This window comes from Pogoniulus pusillus, chromosome 1 (genome assembly GCF_015220805.1).
Source record: "Pogoniulus pusillus isolate bPogPus1 chromosome 1, bPogPus1.pri, whole genome shotgun sequence".
Classification (NCBI taxonomy): domain Eukaryota; kingdom Metazoa; phylum Chordata; class Aves; order Piciformes; family Lybiidae; genus Pogoniulus; species Pogoniulus pusillus.
The window spans coordinates 12,741,195-12,753,955 of record NC_087264.1 but is presented as its reverse complement, the minus strand read 5'-3'; positions in this window follow the sequence as shown (position 1 = coordinate 12,753,955).

The following is a 12,761-nucleotide window of genomic DNA, read 5'->3' as shown; positions in this document are numbered from 1 at the left end:
CAAGGTGTGGGAAAGAACAACTTAAATTCTCCTCCTGAAAAAATAAGTGGTGAGAGCCATAAAAGACAATCTACAGTTAAGAGGAACTGGAATTTTGTTTGAGATGATAGGACAGTAGCCCTAGTTTCAGAAAAGATATGGACACTGATAGCCTGAAATGTAATGAGGTTATACTCATGACTATAATGTGATTACAATACATGTAGTCTTAATGTCTACTAGTCAGGATCCTTTTTAGTAATACTTAACTTCTGTTTCTTTCTTAGAAAAAATAACAGAAACTCCTCTGAATTTTTGTAAAGATTGTTAGATTTCCCCTGAAAAATTCTCATGCAATCCATCTCCAAAATCCACACACATTTAAGACTTCCAGCAATCACAAGCTAAAGTGAAAAAGCTAGCAGTCTCCAAATAGTTTTTAAACTTGAATTTCCTGATGATTCAGATAAGAAGACTAACTTTTTGTATGATGTGTTTATATTTCAGACTTGGGTTCAGACACACATTTGATATTTAGGTTTGGATAAAACACTTCTGCCACTTCCAATGTGATTAGAATGTGTGTTAAGTGATGCATGTTATTTATTCAGAACTATTCAAATGAATGTTCCAGTGGAAGATAATGAACTCCTACTTTTATTGGTCATATGTTGCTGTAATTTGTTTTAATATTGTGAATTCATTGAGCAAAAACCTTTATAGATTATGGTGTGCAATGAGGTGCTCTTTTTCCCACAGTTTGCAGCTTTGGATACACCTATAAATTCCCATGAACATTGCTAAAATTAGGCTCAGTCTAAATTTTGGAAATGGCTTGAGTATGTGGCCACTATGTTCACACACAGGCTTTGTATTTATGGTTTAGTTGCAAGTGTGCAATGAGGGAGTGTAACAAAGTTGCTTCCATATGATTGGCATTCCCAATAACTTTTATGCTCTCCCAGAGACAGCAGCCTCAGTCTGTGGAAGGACTCATTGAGTTAGTCTGTGAATAAACAGAAACAAAACAACCTCTCTTTCAAAGACAGAGTGTTCATCTATATATCTCAGCACACCATTCTAATCTTTTAATCTTTGTAATTATTGAAGCATTACAAAGCAGAATTATTTTGTTAATGAACCCTCCCTTACTGACATCTGCCCCCTTCTTCCTGCCTTTAACTCAGGCTTCTGCAAGTAGAGCAGTCCCTCACTTTCACAGCTTGATGTGACAACTGGATTATCTCCACCAAAGGATCAAGCTTTGGCTAGATTTTCACTAAACAGTATATATGACATTTTAACCTGAACTAGGAGCCATTTAGCACATATCTAGATGTGCCATTAGCCTGTTAGGGTATAGTTCTACTTGCAAAATGCTAACTCATGGTTTGGGTACAGCTTGGCTCAGATCTGATCATAGAATCAACCAGGTTGGAAGAGACCTTCAACATCATCCAGTCCAACCTAGCACCCAACCCTAGCCAGTCAACTACACCATGGCACTAAGTGCCTCAGCCAGGCTTTTCTTGAATGCCTCCAGGGACGGCAACTCCACCATCTCCCTGGGCAGCCCATTCCAATGCCAATCACTCTCTCTGCCAACAGCTTCCTCCTAATATCCAGCCTATAACTCCCCTAGCACAACTGAAGACTGTGTCCCCTTGTTCTGTTGCTGGTTGTCTGGGAGAAGAGACCAACCCCCACCTGGCTACAATGTCCCTTCAGGTAGTTGTAGACAGCAATGAGGTTCCCCCTGAGCTTCCTCTTCTCTAGGCTAAACAACCCCAGCGCCCTTGATCATCCATACTGCACAGATACATTACATTACTGCCTTTTCTTTTTTAATTTTGGTTGTTTTTTGGGTTTGTTTGTTTTGGTTTTTTCTCAGTGAATATTTATTTGGACATTAATGGAATCTGTTTGGTCATGTGTCACAGCTCCTTTACCTATAGTAAATTCTGTAATGTTCTGCAGCATTACTTGCTGGCAAATTCTGATGTGGAAAAAAAAAAAGGCAATTTTTGAGCACTGTGGGAAACCAAGATTAATCATTTCCAGGTGACTAAATTTGTATTTTCTTAGTGTGAATAAGCTACTAACAAGCAAAAGAGTGGTGCCAATCTTTTATAATTGAGATAGGTGGGAAATATAATGATATTTGTGTGAAGGTTTTGCTGGGATGGCAATAACTTCATTCTCAGGCACTGGTCTTTCTGTCAGCTCTCACTACTAGGTAATCCTGTGAGCATTTAGAAGTTGTGACCTTTTGTGTACATCATCGCTTTGCACTGTGGTCTGGATCTATCTCCTTCAAGTGCCTTACTTGCCATTACAATCCATTATATTTCTTTTGTTGCTGTCTGAAAGATGAGAATCTTGCTCTATTGCATCTTGGCAAGTGTCAATGTTACTGGTTTTGGTAATGGGTTCTTGCTAAACGGTGAAATATGCAGCTACAACCACTCCCTCCTGTTCCAGAGTACTCCAAATTCCTTTCTTCTTCCCACCTCTGAGGGTTTGAATGGGGAGGAGAAGGCACGAAAACTACTTTCCCCCTCCCTGCCCTGCAGCCTTGAAGGGGGAACAGCAAAAGGCACCTTTCCAGACGTGTATTGAGCTATGTGAAGCCCATGCTGGAGTTGGGCTGCTGATTGGCTGGGTTTTCATGCCCAAGATAAAATGGCAAATGGATACTTTGTCTAGAAAAGGGTAAATAGAGCAGGGCAGAAGGTGTGAGGAGGTTCCTGCCTTGACAGAGTTCCTGACAGGGCAAGTGCCTGCAATGACAGAATTCCCCTTTTGGGCCGTCCTTGCTTTTGGACAGCTCCTACCCTTTTACATGGGTCTCGGTTTTACACCCTCCCTGCCTTTGGACAGTTCTCTCTACTTTTACACCATTCTGTGCAAACTCACAAACCTGGCAAGTCCTGGGGTCCTTTGGAGAGAGCTGCCAGCAGCATCCAGACCCAGCTGCTGTTGGACCATATCAGCAGCCAACTTCCTGGCTGCCTTTTCAACTGGGGGACGTAGTGCTTTGGCTCTCCCCTGCCACCGCTGAGGCAGCATCACTTCCATGAGTCCCTATCTTGTGGAAGCCCTGTCTCGAGACATTTCTGAGTTTGGCAGCTTTGCCACTCTCCTTGGGCTTCTGCTGCATGGATCCAGACTACTGGATGTTGCTTACAGCGTTGGGAGGATGAGCCAAGACAGAGAAATCCAGCAAGGGATCATTGTCAAATACCTATCTCACCTCTGTGAGTAAAGCCTGCTGTTCCCTTAATTCTCTGCTCAGCCTGATTGATAGTGGGGTAAAGCTGTGTTTATAGCTTAGCCTTTTCCATTTCCTGACTTCCTAAATTTGTCCATAACATCCCTTTGAAGAATTCCCAATTGAATTAGAATCTGTAAATAAACCTCAACTAGTTTTGTATGTAGTTTGGGGGCAGGGTTTCAGGAAAATAAAACAATTCTATTTTTATAATTCCTGACTCAGCCACATTAATTCCCTGCCTCCACAACACCTCCCTCCTGCTTCTCCTTTCTCGGCCAGAGGGCTCAATGTTCCCTCAGGAACTGCTTTCAGGCACACTAATTGTTTAGTAATGAAAGCTTTAATTATCACATTATTAAAATTTTAATTACTAGGAGACTGGCAGAGACTAAGATCAGAATACCAAAGATGTATATTTTCATAACCATGGAATCTAATTTTTGTTCATCCAGGAAGAAATCTATTTACAGCCATGATATTTATAAGGTTTTATTCCTGTTCTAGGCAAGATCCATGTGAAGAATCAGTAGGTGCATCTAACATTTACAATGAAGCTGACTTGGATTTAACCTTGCATGAACGATTTTTATCTGTTTGTTTCCAAATTTGCAGAAGGTCTTATCCAAACTTGTTTTAAAGTGTATAAATGCTTAGGGAAAACATTGCCTGTAATCAAAAGATAGAGAGACTTCAGAAAATATAACCTTATAATGGAAAAACCTATATGGAATAGATTGCTGCAAAGAGAGAATTATCTGTTCCTTGAATCTACAGTAAGCAGGACAAGAAGTAATGAGGCTAAATTTGATTGAAGGAGATTTAGGATAGATATTAAGGAAAACTCTCTAATGGTAGTGATAATTAACCACTGAGATAGCTTACCTTGAGAGAACATGGGCTTCCCATGGTTACAGCTTTTTAAAGACAGATTGAAAAAGTCTCTGAGTAATGGATTAGGTTTCCTGTGGGGTAAAGCCTAGATGGCTTCCTGTGATGTTGCCTGTATCTTTATTAGCCATGAGTCTGCCAAGTCAGAATAAGACTATAGATTGAAGTACTCCCAGTGATTTTATAACTAATTAGATATGGAACTGGTGACTTAAATGCATTTATAAAGTGCAAACATTTTGAGAGGATGGCCTTCAAGCAAAGCAGATTCAGAATTGCTGGCTTCTCTTGCTTCCTCTGTGGAAACCAGTTGCAGAGTTTGCTTTATGGACACATAGAGATGTTTGTAAGGTCTTTTGCTATAAATTGTAGAGTTATATATGCTAGTTTCTACAGATTGTGAGAGATTTTCTGTGTCCTACTTAGGACAGACTGCTAGAGAGGAAATACACACACTGATCTTTCATGATTATGGGGCACTGCATCAATCTAAAATATAGGTAGCATCTATCTGATCACTTATGAAAGGCTACATAATCTTTTATGGAGATGTTGACAAGTTTTGACTGCAGTCTAATCAGTTACATTAAGGAATAATGAGATTAGTGTACACCTTTTACACAGAGTTCTTAGTAGATTATTTTAACTGCCAGTGTACTCAGAGTTGGCTAAAGCAGATTAGCTCTTGGATAGAAGTTAGGATTTTTTCCTGTTTAAATTTAAAACTCTGGGGAGGATCTGCACCTGCTCCCAGTCACAAATAAAACTTTTCACATTTCACAGAAAAAAAATGTATTGGTTGCATGAAAAAAAAATATTATTTGTTACATAAAAATATTTCCTTCTTTGGAGGACAATGGATTTTTCTGCCAGTAGGGCCTCACGGCTTTCCAAATGTGAAATGAAGTCAGAAATAGAACCAGCTACTTTTGGTTATTTCACAAGGCATGCATGTGTATGGGTGTCTACATTTATTTGCAGGAAGATTGTTTAAAGGACAGTGTTGAGCTGTATTTCAACAAGGGATCTCCGAAGATAAAACCCAGCTGCAATGCAAGAGAATCCTCTTGGGTAAGTAAAACATCAAATGAAAAGCAGAGACAAGTAGGCAGGCAGAGAAGGAGGTTGGCAGAAGGAAATAGAAAGGGAGTAGACAGAGATGAAAGTAGAAATATAAATGAAGTGCAGCTTCTCAAGAGAAGACCAGATGCTCAGACTTTGTGCAAAGGGTCACAAAACAAACAAATCATCAAGTGTCATGTATTCCAAAATGACAAAAATACAAGGTAAAATATCTTTAAGAGCCAAGGGTGGGGAATGCAGTTTCTTTTGGGTATTTTCAGAGTACTTCTGGAAACCTTATCTAATCAATGAACATGAGAAGCTCAAAGAGATGTTGAACCACCTGCAGAAAACACGAGGCAGGAGCTGGAGTGGCTTGCTACATTTAACTGCACCATAGACACAATTCAGGCCATTTGCAAGCATGCACAGAGAATTACTTATGGCCTTGAAGAATGACTCTATTGAAGTTGGCTAAACTCAAGGGAATACCTGGGCATAGCACCTTTTTTTTTTTTTCTGGCAAGCTTTAAGGAAAGTAGTCTATTTTTAGGTTGCTGAAGAATTCAATACCGAAATGTAAGAGCTATTTGACTCTGGATACATTATTTCTATCCAGAGTCTGCATAAAATATTAATGAGCTTATCTCTTTTTTTCCTCAGTTGACCAAGAAATAGGGATTTAGGCAACTAATTTATTATTACTAGCATGCAAATTAATCTGTCTTTATGCCTGAAGAAAGAAATATCATTAGAAGAAAAAGGTGAAACAGAAAGAAACATGAAATAAGCTGCTCCTATTACTTCTGGGGTTGTCCTCAGGTGCACCTCTCTTTAAAGAAGAATGTTTCCTGCACATAGCTTCAGGTATGTCAATGTATTTCTTTCTGTCCCTCTGGCTGGGACAGGTGCAAGACAGACAGCACATACAAGCATTAAGAAGGATAGCTGGTGCTAGGCCTTCCAGACTGGTAGTCAGGTGAGGACCCTCTGTGCCATATGCAGGAGTTCACCAGATTGGCAGCTAGAAACAGAAACAGTCCACCATCAGTGCACAACCAAATACACATAAATATCCAAGTGGCTTGCCAGAAACTAAGTAGAAAATGAAATTTGGGTGCAGGTGATAATTAAAAAATGGCAAAACCACTGTAGGATCTGAGAAGACAACCTGAAGATTTTTAGGGGAAGAGGGAAATATGAAAGCAAAGGAGGCTGGGAATGGAGAAGGGGGAAAGAGGAAAAAAGTTACAGGAAAGTTTTAATCCATTTAACTAGTGTTTAGTCCAAAGGCACTAAATAGGACTATTGTGAAGTGCTCACAGTAGTACAGAATGTAGTAGAACATCAAAGTAATAGAATTTGACAGCATATAGTAAGGATCCAGTGTTAAAGCTGATGAGAAACTTGCTAGGAAGGAACCTCACAGGTTGTGATGTCTGCCAGAACTATAGTGTCTACTGAGCTGTCTTTGACGCCAGTTGTGGGGTAGATGGTGACTGCTAAAGATTTTTAAATGTCAGGAATATGAGGCCAAACAAGAGATCTGAAGTGACGTGAATATGACATCTCTTCTAGTTATATTCCTATTCCTTACCGCTGCGGCAAACCTGCTGTTGAAAATACAGCATCATACCCAGTAAACCCTTAGTGTTCTCTTTGTAATCTGCAGCTTTCCCACTGCTTCTTTGGCCAACCACACACCAGGTTTGGCAGCTCGCAGGACACACTGAACTTCCAAATGCTGTCTCTAACCCAGGCTAATAGGACACAGAAGGAGGGAGATGTAGCAGTGGGTTTCTGCAAAAGCTGTAATGTGGTCTTGAGCTACAAGTAAAATGTTATATGGTCACATATGTCTTACAGATGCCCTAGCCACATAGTAGTTTACTCTTGGGAAGCCATGTGTTAATGTGCAAGATAGGGCAGACTGTGTATAAACTCTGGCACAAGTCTCTAGTTTTTCCTAACCCAGCTGAACAATTACAGATGTTCTTTCTTTGCTTAGCTGTATGTTAGATTATAGGCTAAGGAAGGAGTGAAAAGTCTCCATCAGGTACTTCTATTTCCTCACTTCCTGACATTAGCTGTCCCCACTAGGAATCTTTTCCTCTCTTAGACCTTGCATCTCTCAAAGTAGCTCCAGGTCACAGGAGAAGGCAACAGGAAATCCTGAAATAAGCTGCATACACTCCTATGCCTGCTTTAGACAAAATATTCTGTATAGAGAGATATAATGGGTAGCCTGCTAATTCCATGTGGACCCAACTTTAACATATGTTTTTCTGTGCAGCAAATAAGTTAAGCATAAGACAGTACTTCAGTTGTGCCATCCTCACTACCTTCCAGTAAGGACATTGTCATAGAGGGCACATAGGCCCAAAATAGGCTTATACATGTTCTGCTTTGCCTGGACATGTTTACCTATCTGACAGTGTTGTGAAGGGGTTTTCTTTGAGTTTAGGGGTAAGATAGGAGGCCGAATTTTTGAAAGGTTTTAAATAATTTAATATTACATACAAAGAGAATCCCCCCCCCCTCCAAATTTATATACAGTTAACCTACGCAAGTTCTTTGTAGGCGGTTGTGAAATTCTTTTACAGAATGTCTATTTACAGCAGGAATAAGGAATTTGGTAGAGGTTTGGAAAGTATCACAGTATCATCAGGGTTGGAAGAGACCTCACAGATCATCAAGTCCCACCCTTTACCACAGAGCTCAAGGCTAGACCATGGCACCAAGTGCCACATCCAATCCTGCCTTGAACAGCCCCAGGGACGGTGACTCCACCACCTCCCCGGGCAGCCCATTCCAGTGTCCAATGACTCTCTCAGTGAAGAACTTTCTCCTCACCTCCAGCCTAAATCTCCCCTGGCGCAGCCTGAGGCTGTGTCCTCTCGTTCTGGTGCTGGCCACCTGAGAGAAGAGAGCAACCTCCTCCTGACCACAACTACCCCTCAGGTAGTTGTAGACAGCAATAAGGTCACCCCTGAGCCTCCTCTTCTCCAGGCTAAACAATCCCAGCTCCCTCAGCCTCTCCTCGTAGGGCTGTGCTCAAGGCCTCTCACCAGCCTCGTCGCCCTTCTCTGGACACGCTCAAGCATCTCAATGTCCCTCCTAAACTGGGGGGCCCAGAACTGAACACAGTACTCAAGTTGTGGTCTAACCAGTGCAGAGCACAGGGGCAGAAGAGGAGGCTCAAGGGGTAACCTCATTGTTGTCTACAACTACCTGAAGGGAGGTTGTAGCCAGGTGGGGCTTGGTCTCTTCTCTCAGACAACCAGCAGCAGAACAAGAGGACACAGTCTCAAGTTGAGCCAGGGGAAGTATAAACTGGATGTTAGGAGGAAGTTCTTCATAGAGAGAGTGATTGGCATTGGAATGGGCTGCCCAGGGAGGTGGTGGAGTCACCATCCCTGAAGGTGTTCAAGAAAAGCCTGGATGAGGCACTTGGTGCCATGGTCTAGTTGACTGGATATGGCTGTGTGATAGGTTGGACTGGATGATGTTGGAGGTCTTTTCCAACCTGGTTGATTCTATGATTCTGTGTCAGGTATCTTGTGCTGTCCTCAACATGCCTGCATGGTCACACAAGGCACCAAGGTTTGAATTCATTGGCCAGAACAATGATGCTAGTGCCTATTGGCCAGTTGCATTTTCAAAGTGAAGCATTTATAGGGGGGTGATATAGAAACCATGTCTTTCTGCACTGAGCCCTTCTGCCTTTCCCCATTTGCCACTCATTAACCGGGAATCGAGGAGGCCATGTGTATGCAGCTTGCACTAGCAGCTCAGCAGCAGCATCTCAGTTCTTCCTTTTGCCTGGAATATTTAGTATTTTACCTCAGGATCATTATCATGAATTTTGAAATTATCTTTGTACAGGAGACTTACTCAGGGACCGAAGCATCTGGAGTACATATCCTGGAATTAATGCTAAGACTCCATAAGCATAGTTAGAATTTTTCCTGTTTTCACATTCTTGTTTTCCAAGTTCTGATTGTTTAAGCTGTTAATTCTTTGCTTATAAATACCTTTGGTACAACTACTTCCTGTCAACTGAAAATCCAAAGGATCTCAGGGAATTTCCCTGATTTTTTAAATATTAATAATTAAATTCATATTTGTAAGTTGTAACATATTAATTTTCAGTACAAAGGTATAGTATGAAACCATGCAACTTCAGTCCTAGTATAGTGTTAAATGCTTCCATTTGTTCAAAACTCTACAAGACGAATTAGTACTGAAAGACATCTGATAACTTTTCTGATTAAAAAATACAATGAGCTTTACTTATAATTCCTACCCTTATGTCTACCTTTGTTGTCTTACTTGAACTGGGAGTTCAAACCTAAATAATTGAGGAGTATTCTTCAGGAAAAGAATAATGTATGATCCAGCCAGTTGTTTCTTTGATGCCTCCCCATTACTTTAGTGAGCATGTGAAAAATCCAAGAGGACTTAAGAGAAACATTTGCTTTTACTAACTTTTGGATGTTTCTTCTAGCAGCACTTGGCCCCAGACATGTAATCTTTAGTGTTCTGTTCTTGGCAGGCATGACGTAGGCTAAAACTTAGATCTTGTAAAAGCCTTCTCTCTGGCTTGCTTATTTAGCCCTTAACTTGTACTCCTGCAAAAATACTTTAAAGTCTCCATGACAGACCAACCAGCTTTGGTGCCATAATGCATCAGCATGGAGCAGCTCTTCCTGCTGTGGTAGACAGCTTCTTAAACCTGGCTCAGTGTATCATTTTATGCTACCACAGGGTGCACTGTTTGAAGTAAAAGGCCTAAATTTATGCTGGATGAAACTGGACTTTTGTAGCAGGATCAGAAAGTGTTTTTTAATCTACCTTAAGGTCTTGCAGTTATAACAATCCATCGAGTTCAGTGAAATGTAATGCAACCTATAATACTACTTTATATTGCCCTGAAGATGTTCTTCATTCTAATTTGTAGCATTGTTTTAGAGAAAAAGGTTGAAACATAATAGGAAATTTAACTACTAAAGCTGTTCTCCCAGCAGTAGATCAAGCATGTTGCGTTTTAAAACATCAGAGAACTTCTGATGGAGCATCTGCATATGATGAAAGAGATAAGAATGAACACTGATAGTAAGGGGTTAGAATCTTGTACTGCTACTGAACAGTTGTTTATTGCGAGTATGACATCATATCATATACATGGGTGCCACAAATGTCTACAGAATGATGGCCCTTATGTGTGGCCAGTAGGACAAGGGAGGTTATTCTGCCCCTGTACTCAACACTGGTCAGGCCACACCTTGAGTACTGTGTCCAGTTGTGGGCTCCTCAGTTCAAGAGAGATGTTGAGGTGCTGGAACGTGTCCAGAGGAGGGCACCAAGGCTGGTGAGGGGCCTGGAGCACAAACCCTATGAGGAGAGACTGAGGGAGCTGGGGGTGTTTAACCTGGAGAGGAGGAGGCTCAGGGGGGACCTCATTGCTGTTTACAACTACCTGAAGGGAGGTTGTAGCCAGGTGGGAGTTGGTCTTGTCTCCCAGACAACCAGCAACAGAACAAAGGGACACAGTCTCAAGTTGTGCCGGGCAAAGTATAGGCTGGATGTTAGGAGGAAGTTCTTCATAGAGAGAGTGATTTGCCATTGGAATGGGCTGCCCAGGGAGGTGGTGGAGTCACCATCCCTGGAGGTGTTCAAGAAAAGGCTGGATGGGGCACTTGGTGCCATGGTCTAGTCGATTGGCTAGGGCTGGGTGCTAGGTTGGACTGGATGATGTTGGAAGTCTCTTCCAACCTCGTTGATTCTATGATTCTAAACACTTTTGAATAAGTATCTCTTTAAAATATTGTAGAGTTCAAGACAGTTATTTCAGATTATCTAGATCTTCTGTGAGAAACCTAAACACCAACAAACATGGGAACTAAACAAAAACTAAAACTTGGCCAGAATGTTCTCTGGGGCCCCTTTCAGATTTATAATGAAAATGGAAAGTTCCTGAAAGCAGATATTTCTGCTTAGTAAAAATCCACTTTTTCCATTAAAGCCAATTGATTTAAAAATTTCAGCCATTTCTAAAAGATTTGGTTTCAAAGGGTTACTTATTAGTCCCATCTACAAGTAGTTCTGATGTCTTCCTGTCAATGTACAGGAATTGTCAAGAGCATAGTGGATTTCCTCAGGAAAGAGCATCAATATCCTCAACAGTATTGTGTATTTATTAAGACAGAACGAGAACTAAGTTTCTACATTATCCCATCTTTTAGTGTGGCAGGAAGTCTTATTTGGGTGAGGTGGGGTGGGGATAGGGAGGAAGCATTTTTGTTTTGCTTTGCTTATTTAGAAGAATAAGCCATTAACCATTTGTTTTTACTCTTCATTTATGGAGCTGTTTTGAAGAAGACAATTCAATTTTTAAATTCCCATTTCCCTGGGAATATTCTTGTTGTACTTGGCTACAAGTCAGTACAGAATATAGGGATGCATTATCAGATATGGAAAAAGCCTACAGTTGCCCTAATATCTGTCTTTTGAAATTCTCCACAGGTGAGATGGAATCATTGGGAAGCAAAAAAATAGCACTACCTCTAGAGCCCTTCATGCACACACACACTCTACAGATGTCAGGTTTGCTGGTTGCTGCTGTTCCCTACCATAGTCATTTGGTAAGACATCTCTCAGGCAGTCTCTAGCGGCACGTGGGAACTGGAGGGACAGAATGACTGAGGGCATTAAATGAGATATGCATGTCAGTGGTGTCAGCAGCCTCCCAGGAGCTGCTATTGTGCAGAGGAGCCCCCCCTCCTCTTAAAGCATGTTGTCATATAAAGAAATTCTACCTCTACCCATCCAGCATCTTCAAGGAGGTATCCCCAAATTAAACTGCTTTCATGAGTCTTTGAAGATCCAGCTTTGGGTGATAATGGGAGAAGGTCAGGGTTGAAAAGAATCTTAAGGTGAAGAAACTGTTTTTTTGACAGTGTTGATGCTGTAAACAAGCTGGTGCCTTGCTTTCCTCACTAACAGAAATAGAAGACATATGGTGTGACATTGTCCTCTGCTTGTCTCTTACTCCAACAGAGCTAAGGCAGAGCTCACTGCCAGCCAGAAACCAGCCTGCTTTGCAATTACAGCTTTTCCTTTCTTTGTCTGCTTTATCAGTATGCTTCTCTGTGTACCTTAGAAATCTGGCTGAAATCAAAAGTTTGCTATTTCTTCCTCCAGCCACAGTGCATCAGTGACTCACCGTAAAAGACAGACCTGCTGTGAAACAGAAAAGGTTTCCCGACTTGCAGTGATTTCTCATAAAGATACTGTATCTATCAGTGGCTTCTCACTTAAGGCAAATGACATTTCACAGCAGCTAACCAAGTGCACAAAGATGCGTAATTAAACAAAATGTTCCTTGTTTGCTTTTGTTTTTAAGTGACCACTTTGTGTGCATAGAAATAGAAAGGGATTTTTTTTTTTTCTTTTTGAAGACAGCCAATGAAAGTATCTATGTGTGATGGTTTGGGTGTTACCCGCCCCCCCAACTTTGGAAATCACCCAGACTAGACTCAGCCAGCTCTGGAAATTG